General features: G+C 36.5%; 1 protein-coding gene across 1 annotated transcript in view; it reads right to left on the reverse strand.

The window, feature by feature from the left end:
• The window catches only part of RNF19A (ring finger protein 19A, RBR E3 ubiquitin protein ligase), a 58,557-nt gene that overhangs the window by 48,105 nt on the left and 1,401 nt on the right, over positions 1 to 9,051 (reverse strand). Inside the window, exon 2 of the mRNA XM_058832564.1 lies at positions 7,253 to 7,408. The gene's annotated coding sequence lies outside the window, so the exon portion shown is untranslated. The remainder of the gene's footprint in view (positions 1 to 7,252; positions 7,409 to 9,051) is intronic.

A 9,051-nucleotide genomic window follows, 5' to 3' on the forward strand; every position in this document is an offset into this window, starting at 1 on the left:
ATATTTTCCAACATCCAACTAATAAGTGGCAGCAATATAGAAGAAACTTCAACCAAATGCGGAAGGGGTGGGATTTCAACCTAAACCGTGCTGCAATTCTAACAATAGTCAAAAGTGATGGCTGCCAGAAAGGCGACCGAAACTTGCACCAAAACTGGAAGGCTGAACAGCAACTCCATCAGAGCATGCTAAAGGGAAAAATGTAAGAAAAAAATAGGGACTGCAGAGTGAGGAAACCAACAGTTGTTGTTTGGGAGAGTAATCTATGAACTTTAGCACAAGTAATAAGAGATTATGTATGAGAGACAGAATGGACTGGCTGATCACAAACACTAGATGAAAACAAGTCCACAAAAGCAAGAAAGATTCTACAGAGTAGGTGAATGGGAAACTTAGAGGGAAGGCATCTCTAAGTCACAGGAGAGAAAAAGTAAAGACATCAGATTAGGTGTTGAAAAGGATATGATTTTAGATCTGCTACGGTATCATCCTAACAAAAATCTTTACTGGCTAAATATAAACAGGATTTGGATAAAACACTCTTAATGATGCAGAAAGCAAAAGTTACATTGCTGGTGACAAAAAAAAACAAAAACAAGCAGCTTGTACTGTCAAAGCAAGCCTTCCTCTACAGTCTAAAGACAGACATAAAACACTCTACGCAAGCACATGGATCATACTGTCTCAGGTCAATCCCTATAAAGCATGACACAGAATTATTAGATGCCACTAGCTCAAACAGCACCAGTCTGCCTAGTTTGCAGCTTCCAAGCCTCCTGGTATGACTGCAGTTATTATTTTTAATGGATACAAAACAACACACAAACTACATTAATTTAATTCTCTTTCCTTGATGAAGTTGCATTTGGAAATGATTGCTGAAGTATGTAATGACAGTTTAACTGAATAGCTTCTATCCCTTCCTCCTCCCCCCAAAAATAATGTCTTTGCCTGGTACACACTTATCAGGTCACTGGTCAGGATTTTCTTCATTCTTACTCACTGTGCTTCCCATAAAACACATTAAATAAACAAATAAATAACTACTGCATAATGCTACATTGAAAGCAGAAATTGATTTCCTCATAAGTCATTGCAGAGCACCACTGTGTTAGATTAATATTACTGAAATAGTCAAAACCATACTCATTCCACTGAAGTAGTATGATACATATATATTAACAGACACAATATTAGAATATGATTAAGTATTAATTTATTTACCGTCTCAGGTGCCTGATGTGAGATAGCCTAAATTAAAGTAAGTTCTTGGGCATGTTACACAGTAAATATGTTCAAAGATACCTTCAGCATCAATAGTATACACACATACCCACCCCGAACAAAAACACCCAAGATTCAGATGCCTATTTCAGACAAGATAAAAATCTTTTTTTGCTCTATTTGCATATCTCTTATTCAATGGAAAGAACTGCCCTAGAGACTACATTTATTTCTGCCCAAAGTAGATGGACGCCCCAGTAGAGAGAGCAACTGTATTCTGGAAGAATGCTTCTGCAGGGGAAAAAAGCACAGCTGTATAATTAAGAACAATAACTTAATAAAGGTAGGCACAAATTATAATCTAGCTATGGTTGCTTCTTCAACTTTAATTCTGGCCTTTCTTAACATTTGAGAATTTTTCCTGAAACCTTAAAGTTACAATTAATTGCATGCAGTGGCAGAATCAGTTTCACTTTTCATTCATATGTGCAGTCCTTCACATTTCAAAGCCTGGGCAAACCAGTCATGTAATTACTGCAGAAGCCATACCTTGCCCTTTCTAGTATTTCTAGTGCACTCATTATCATGGTTTCTGAGAAACACTTAAACTACCAGCATCCTAAAGCTATTTTCTCTGTCTTTACAATAGTGTTCTTGCATTCTATACACAATGAAAACCTGAGCCATTCTTCACCTACAAAATGCACTGTTTTGCAAAATGTACATTAGGTAAGTTAAAGCTACTGCAAGTAGGTAACGACTTCAATAATACATACACAAAGCCGTACTTCAGTCAACTGTTTTTATGACCTGAGACTCGTGATTATGAAGTTAAATCTAATAAACTCCCTTTTTTTGAAAGAAAATCAGACCACGAAAATAGGACTTCATCACCTAATACTCCAAAATCACCCACATCCAGGTACTAATCTATAGTAACACTGTTCATCCCTATTTCAGGGATGAACTTTAAAGGTGAATAGTTCTAACTTCAAAAGAACTGTATTTTACAGAGAGCTTCATTTCCACACTGCGTTTTTACAGATAAATGCATCGATCTACCCAAGGCTTCCCATGAAGTGTTGCATTTCTGTTCACTGTCCTGCCAACTGGAAGCTCCTTCCTTTCAGGATTCTAATTTATTCTCTCACTGAATGATTTTTAGCACAATAAAACTATTAGTCTGCATACTTAGAGGTGCATTTTCACCATTTCATGAGAAATACCAACCATATTAAGTATTTTTTATTACCAATATTTTTTATTATTTTTATTTTTATCCACCAGAGAGAAACAAAAGCAAACTTACAGAAAGTTTAATATGAAAATCCATCCCACAAATGCAGTGTATTGTGGCTTTACATTAATTGTGCACAGGCAATTCTCCATAAAGTGGCTTTAAAAAGTATACAGTGAAAAGGTCCCCACAGCTTGTGAAAGACAATTTAGGTTGCAACTGTGACTTACAGATTATTTGTTACCCTTAAAACAGAAAGGTAATATTGTATGACCTTTGAGGTAAGAAAAATGATATGACTGTATAGCCCTAATAAAAAACCAGCTATATCTCACACCTCAGAAACAAAACAGAAAAAAGGAACAATGAAACAAAACCATGTCACTGTCTTTGTATTTTACTCAATCAACAGTTCTTGGTCTAGATCCAGCCAAGATATTATGCTGATTAGGACAGGATGCAGGAGGTAGGAAGAAACCATTTTCACTGCTTACTGTTTTAAAGCAAAAGCTGTAACATTGCTGAGCAGGACTAAACAGGATGCTTCTATTTCTTAACCCATTCCCCAGTAAAAACACCTCCTGCAAAGCTTAAACTTCTCTTTTGCTGTTGAATTAATCTGTCACAACATATACCTTATCTACTAAGAAAATTAAACACTGAAAACAGGGAAGTTTGTTCTTCCTTTCCCAGACATGCAGGCAGCATGTAATCCTAATCATCTAAATTCTTGCAAAGCAGGATATATCTCTTTGTTTATCCTTGTTCTCTTTTCATGAGTTAGTTAATCCATTACCTAATTTATCTTGGAATCATCTTTAATTGTTAATAATGGAAAGACTCGGGACTCCTGTGCTGAGTTTACAGGCTCTCTTCTATTCTTGCCCTGGCTGAATTTCTGCCTGGTGTCAGGTCACAGAAGGCAGTCTACTTTTCTGCAGCTATGCACAACCACCACAGACAAAGTCCAAACAATGCACACGGGCACATAAAGGGAAGAAAATGCAATAGGAAATAGGAAGTTGAAGGAAGAGAGGAGATCAAAAAAACCTCAAACTACTCATATAGGAACTTTAGGAGGAAAATACTTTTGATCATTAGGCACCAAAACCTTTCAGTCAAAATGCAGATGGATTAAAACCATGGTGATGTGAAAGGAAGAGCAGCGTGCACAACAGCTTTTTAGGTTTCTCCTCTATGTTGTCCACAGATGAAACTTACACTAACTGTAAAATCTTACACTTCAGTAAAGCATCAGCCTGGCATCACAGACTATAAGCACTATCATTTCCTTCGCTTAAAAAGGAGCTAGAAGTTTGATACCTCCATCTCTGACCATGAGTAAAAGGGCTCCTGGTCTCCCAAGACATTTTTAGCAGTACCATAAAAAGGAAAGCTTAACTTCTTCTTTTGATTAAAGCAAATTCAAACAAAAAGTAAGTATCAGATACAGCTTCACAGGTAAAATGAAAGTGAAAAGGTAGCTGCTTGTCTCAGTGACCTGAAGCAAGGTCTTCAACTCAGGAAAAAAAAAAAGTTAATTTAAAAGGCTTTATTCTGTTTATATTTGACTTAATGGTATAGTAGAATACAAAATCAGAGCTCCTCCATCATGACACCCATGGGGAACACTTTGATTAAAGTTATTTTTCCAGTACACAATCTAAAAATAAAGTAACCTTGAACACACTCTACCTTCCAGACACATTTTTTGCATTGATCAATGTATTAGATTGCTTATTACGGAAACATGAAAGGCAGACTCGGAGTAAGATACTTCCCAATGGCTGACCAGAAGAAAATGTTTCTTATCAGGCTTCGTCTTTGCCAGCAGGATGATGTAACTACAATCACTATTTATTCCCATCCAAATGATCTTCCTCTATCAGAAGTCTGAGGGACACCTGGAAGTTCCTTACATAATGCATTTCAACATGCAGAAGAAAAGCCAAACAGTATGTTGAAACAACCACTCTCTGTCAGCACTGTCACTTACTGTATACAGTTCCTGTACAGATGTTAATTAATGCTCACTAAAACATTGACTGGGGAACTCCTCTTAGATCTTGATACAAGGAAGAGCTGCAACATTGAATATGGGCTCGGCATATGGCCCCAAATTTCAGGTCATAAAAAGCCTAAAGCACTGCTCAACTATCTAATTTACACAAAATAAAAGCCTTCTATTTTCTAAAAAAAAGTATAAATGTTTCTTCCTGAGATTGAGTTCTGAATGATGATACTGCAGAAGATCTGCCAAAACATCCCTCCCCTTGTCCAGCTTCACAGAAATATACAGTAAGTACTGAGCACCATGTACTTTTAGCAAAGGAAACAGACGAATGACGCATTTAGGCATAGCAACACCAATAGTATTTTCCTCTGGAATGCAACTGTTATGGTGCTAAGAAAGACTCTTATTTGTCTAAGAGCAGTTAACGAGGTTATTTTGAAAAAATACTTAAAAATAAAAACAAGGCACAGCAGCACTAGTGCTGTGGTGCCATCATATCCAAAACACTAGCCAGGCAGCACTGCCAAAGCCCCACAGCTCAACTAAAACCTGCAATCCCAGCTCAACCTCCACTGTCCAGAAGATCCCCCGAGGTGCAAAGACCACTTTGCACTCCCTAAAAAGCACTTCTTGAAAATATGTGTGAGGTAAATTTGTCTCACCCTAAGTTGTACACAATACACAAAACACTACAGCTGGAACGCTCTGACAAATTAAGCATTTTAGGATAAAAATAGAACTCGATTACTTGATGTGGCTCACAACGTTTGGTTTTATGTGAAAAATCAGATCATTAACCAAGAAATTTAAAAGTGGTAATTTTATTTATTAAGGATATGCAGCATCAGTGAAACACAATGAGAACAAAACAACATGATTCTTACTGCATACAATTTCCCCAGAGTTAGTCCTCTTGCTGAAGCAGTTCTTCATCCACTAAATGGAACAACAGAAGGGGACAGCCAGGAGCTCCAATTTAGAGTAAGCTCTAATCTGTCTTATGGGAGCAACTGAAGGACCTATGGAAAACTGTTTGTTTAACAGTAACTTGTCTCAGCTATAAATGGAAGCAGAACAGAACTGACATAGTCTATAGACATGGACAATGACAGTTTGTGCTGAACAATAACAGGATACTTGCATTAATAGAGTTGTGCTCTATTTAGGAAGCAAAACCCAGTGACTATACCAAACTCAATTGGTACAAGCATTTATTTCTGCAAGATGCCCTTTAAATGTCTCGCTGAAGACATCACCAGGGGATATGCTGGCCTCTAAAGAGAGGAAGTTTTAATGCCTGAGGAAACACCTGTATATATGAAACTTTAAGCTCATTTCATTAGGTCATTTCGCATTTAGGTTAAAATAACTTTTATATCAACTTTCCAGACTGGGGCAGTATGTCTAGATGCAAAGTCAATCTTTGGAAACTCACCTTTAAAAAAAAAAAAAAAAAAAAAAAAAAAAAAGGCAACAAACTATCCTCATCTTGTCAATTGTAATTACAGTGTTTGGCTACACATCCAACAGGAGGCTACCAGTTGCCCAGCAGGTGACTGACTTCAATCCACAGTTTAAGAGTAGAAAAGCCAACAGTAATCTTCCCATTACAAAAAAAGTAGTCTAAAATGAAAGTACTCTCACTTTTTTTTTTTCCATGGATAAGCCCCACGGTATGGTTAATTCTTCTAATAAGTATGCTACAACATGAATGAAAGTAAAGCAAAACAGACACTCAAAGCCTGTCTCACTTGCCTTAATGATGGAAGACCTAAGAGTGGTATCACAAATTACATCCTCACAGCGCACCTGTGGGGCCTTTCTTCCTTCTACAAATTCTACTTTGAGAGCTCAAAGACCATTCTAAAGCTGGCCTAAGAAATGCTTACAACAGGAAGAAAACTTCTTGTAGAGCTCTGTAATATTCTAGTCCCACACAACATTTATGGCTCTTTCTAGATACCTACTGCTTTGGTTTGGATCCTTGAGTCAGTACTTTTACTAAGAGGAAAAAAAAACAGGAAAAACAAGCAAGCCATGCCAGAGAAGAACCAGCAACCAAAACCAAGGTAAAACACAGTTATGAAGTGCTTGAGAACTGCCAGAAATGTACACGAAACAATCAAGATCACTGACGAAAAGACTAAGGCACCTTATGATGCAGATGAGTGAAATCTCTTCCGCAAAGTCTCTTTCCATCAACTAAAAAATAAACTTACAAAAAGATCTGTGATAATGAAGTGAACATTAGTTTACAGAAGTTTGGAAGAAATCCATAAATATCAGCAACAGACTAAATACCTATTTATTATTGCAATGCATCAAGAAATAAAATAAATTTTAGAAAGCACCTGAAGAAATCTGCTGAAGTAATCCCTCAAGTGAATACTTAAGGGGGAAGAGTGTAATTATACTCTGAATTCTACTTGTAAGTTTCGGGGTTAAAGTAGAGCACAACAGTATCTCAAGTGTAATCAATATAAAACTCACAAAGGCATACATTTTTCCTTAAAGATGATTTAATTGATGATTTTAAATACAAACTACTTGAAATGAACTAAAATTAAAATAAAACAAGAATAAAACTTTCACTTCAGAGACTCAGAAATAAAAGAAAGTCTCCTCTTGTGCAAAATAGAAGCATAAAAAAACCTGCCAAACTGTTTTAAGAGGTACTGATACAGCTTCTTCCATATTATTCCTACTGGGGAAAAAATTGGTACATTGCACCACTAATAAAAACAATCAGTTCTCTAAGACTCGATGTTACTTTTTACCTTCTTGGTAGAAGTCTACTTCCAGGTGCAATTCACATACTTTTTAGCAGTAAGATCCAACAGCAGTCCCAGTGTCTTGAAGCTGTATTAGGTACACTGATTCATTCAGCTACACATCTTCCATCCGTTAACACAGAAGGCACAACGGAAACAGAGCTAAGATAAACACAAGACAAAAATCTGAAATCAACTTCTTTATGGATTAGCCAGTGTTAAAATCAATACTTTTATTAATCATTCAATGAGCTTTCACTGACCCTCAGAAAGAATCAGACTGACTCACATCTCAGCTACAAACCACAAATCACAGTAAGAGTAGAACCTGAAACATGTATCCATCAACTCGTTTAATTCAGGTATTAAAATTTATTCTGCTAGGCCAGTACATGATGTTTACGTACAATTCAGAAAACAAATCACAAAGCTAATATGGATGTCTGACCACGGCCAGAATAAACTGACCCCATAATGGAGACCACAAGCTTGGCTAAAGGCCATCAGAGGACAGTGATATAGCTGTACTTCAGAGCTCAAAGATCTTTCTTAGTGCTTGCAAACCAAGATTCAGAAGTCCTATGAAAAGATTAAGGCAATCCTACATTGTCATCAGGGAAGGAAGGGGGGTGGTGTGTGTGTGTTGGATCTTTTAAGGAATACTTTACAAAGACTAAGCATGGATCAAAGAGGCCCAGTAAACAGGGGAGAAAACCCTACATACTGTATTAGTTACGGAGAATCACCTACTCCCTGAACAAATTCAGTCTGAAGTTCTTCTCAAGGGGAAGAGTAGCTAAATGCTGTAAATTAATATGGAGGGGGGGGAAGTATATACCATGTATTTTCCAGCACAAAAGACTCTATCTAACTGCCAAAAGAATTCAAGGGCTTATGTTCTTTCACAGGTTGATAATATTTACGTGAAACAAATTTTCCTAATGTGTCTATTAATGTTAACTGGGAATCCCATAGCTAAGTGAGTTTTAATGATTCATTTACTAATGGAGACCAGTATTTGTACATACTACGAAGGTAAACAAATACATCTGTCAAGCATCTTCTTTCCTCCTGAGCCTCAGCTAGTACAATTCACCAAAACCTGATGATTGCTCTGCATAAGGAATGTGCCATTTGTCTGATAGATTTAAGCTGAAGGGGAGAGAAGAAAACCACACTTAAACTCCTTTTAGAAATGATGACCTGATGTCCACAAACTCAAAAATAGCTGACAACATAAACAAAACAGCTTGAATTCAGCATTTTATAAATGCTGAATTGTATAAAACACAGTTGAAACTGGCATACTTCAAGAAATATGCACACAGAAGAGTTACACATATGTAAGCCTTTTACTGAACTAGTTTTTAAGATTAGCATTATAATCATTGTGCAAAACTGAAACTTTCATTTTCTGGACAAAGAGGCTGAATTCACACGCAATTAAAAATAAAAAAGAGCTTTCTCAGCTTTCTCAAAGCTTGAAGTACAAGCATTTAAATGTTTACAGTTAAGTAAGTGCCAGATTTTGTAAATTGCTAAGTAATGTTACACAGCCATCATTTCTAAGCATTCGAGTGAATTCTGTTAGCTGGGCAATTCATAATTTTACTTCAGTCTGACCTGAAACCAGAAACTTTATTTTCCAATGAATTTAATAAGAAACATTTAATCGGATACTGAAATATGGTTCTTTGACTGAAAAAAATATTAATTATTAAAAAAACGCTGAAGGGGAAAATTCATTTTAAAAAATGAATCTATGTTTAGTTTTGTCTCCAGAATTAAACCCTGCAAGACGCATT

Source organism: Poecile atricapillus, chromosome 2 (assembly GCF_030490865.1).
Source record: "Poecile atricapillus isolate bPoeAtr1 chromosome 2, bPoeAtr1.hap1, whole genome shotgun sequence".
Lineage (NCBI taxonomy): Eukaryota > Metazoa > Chordata > Aves > Passeriformes > Paridae > Poecile > Poecile atricapillus.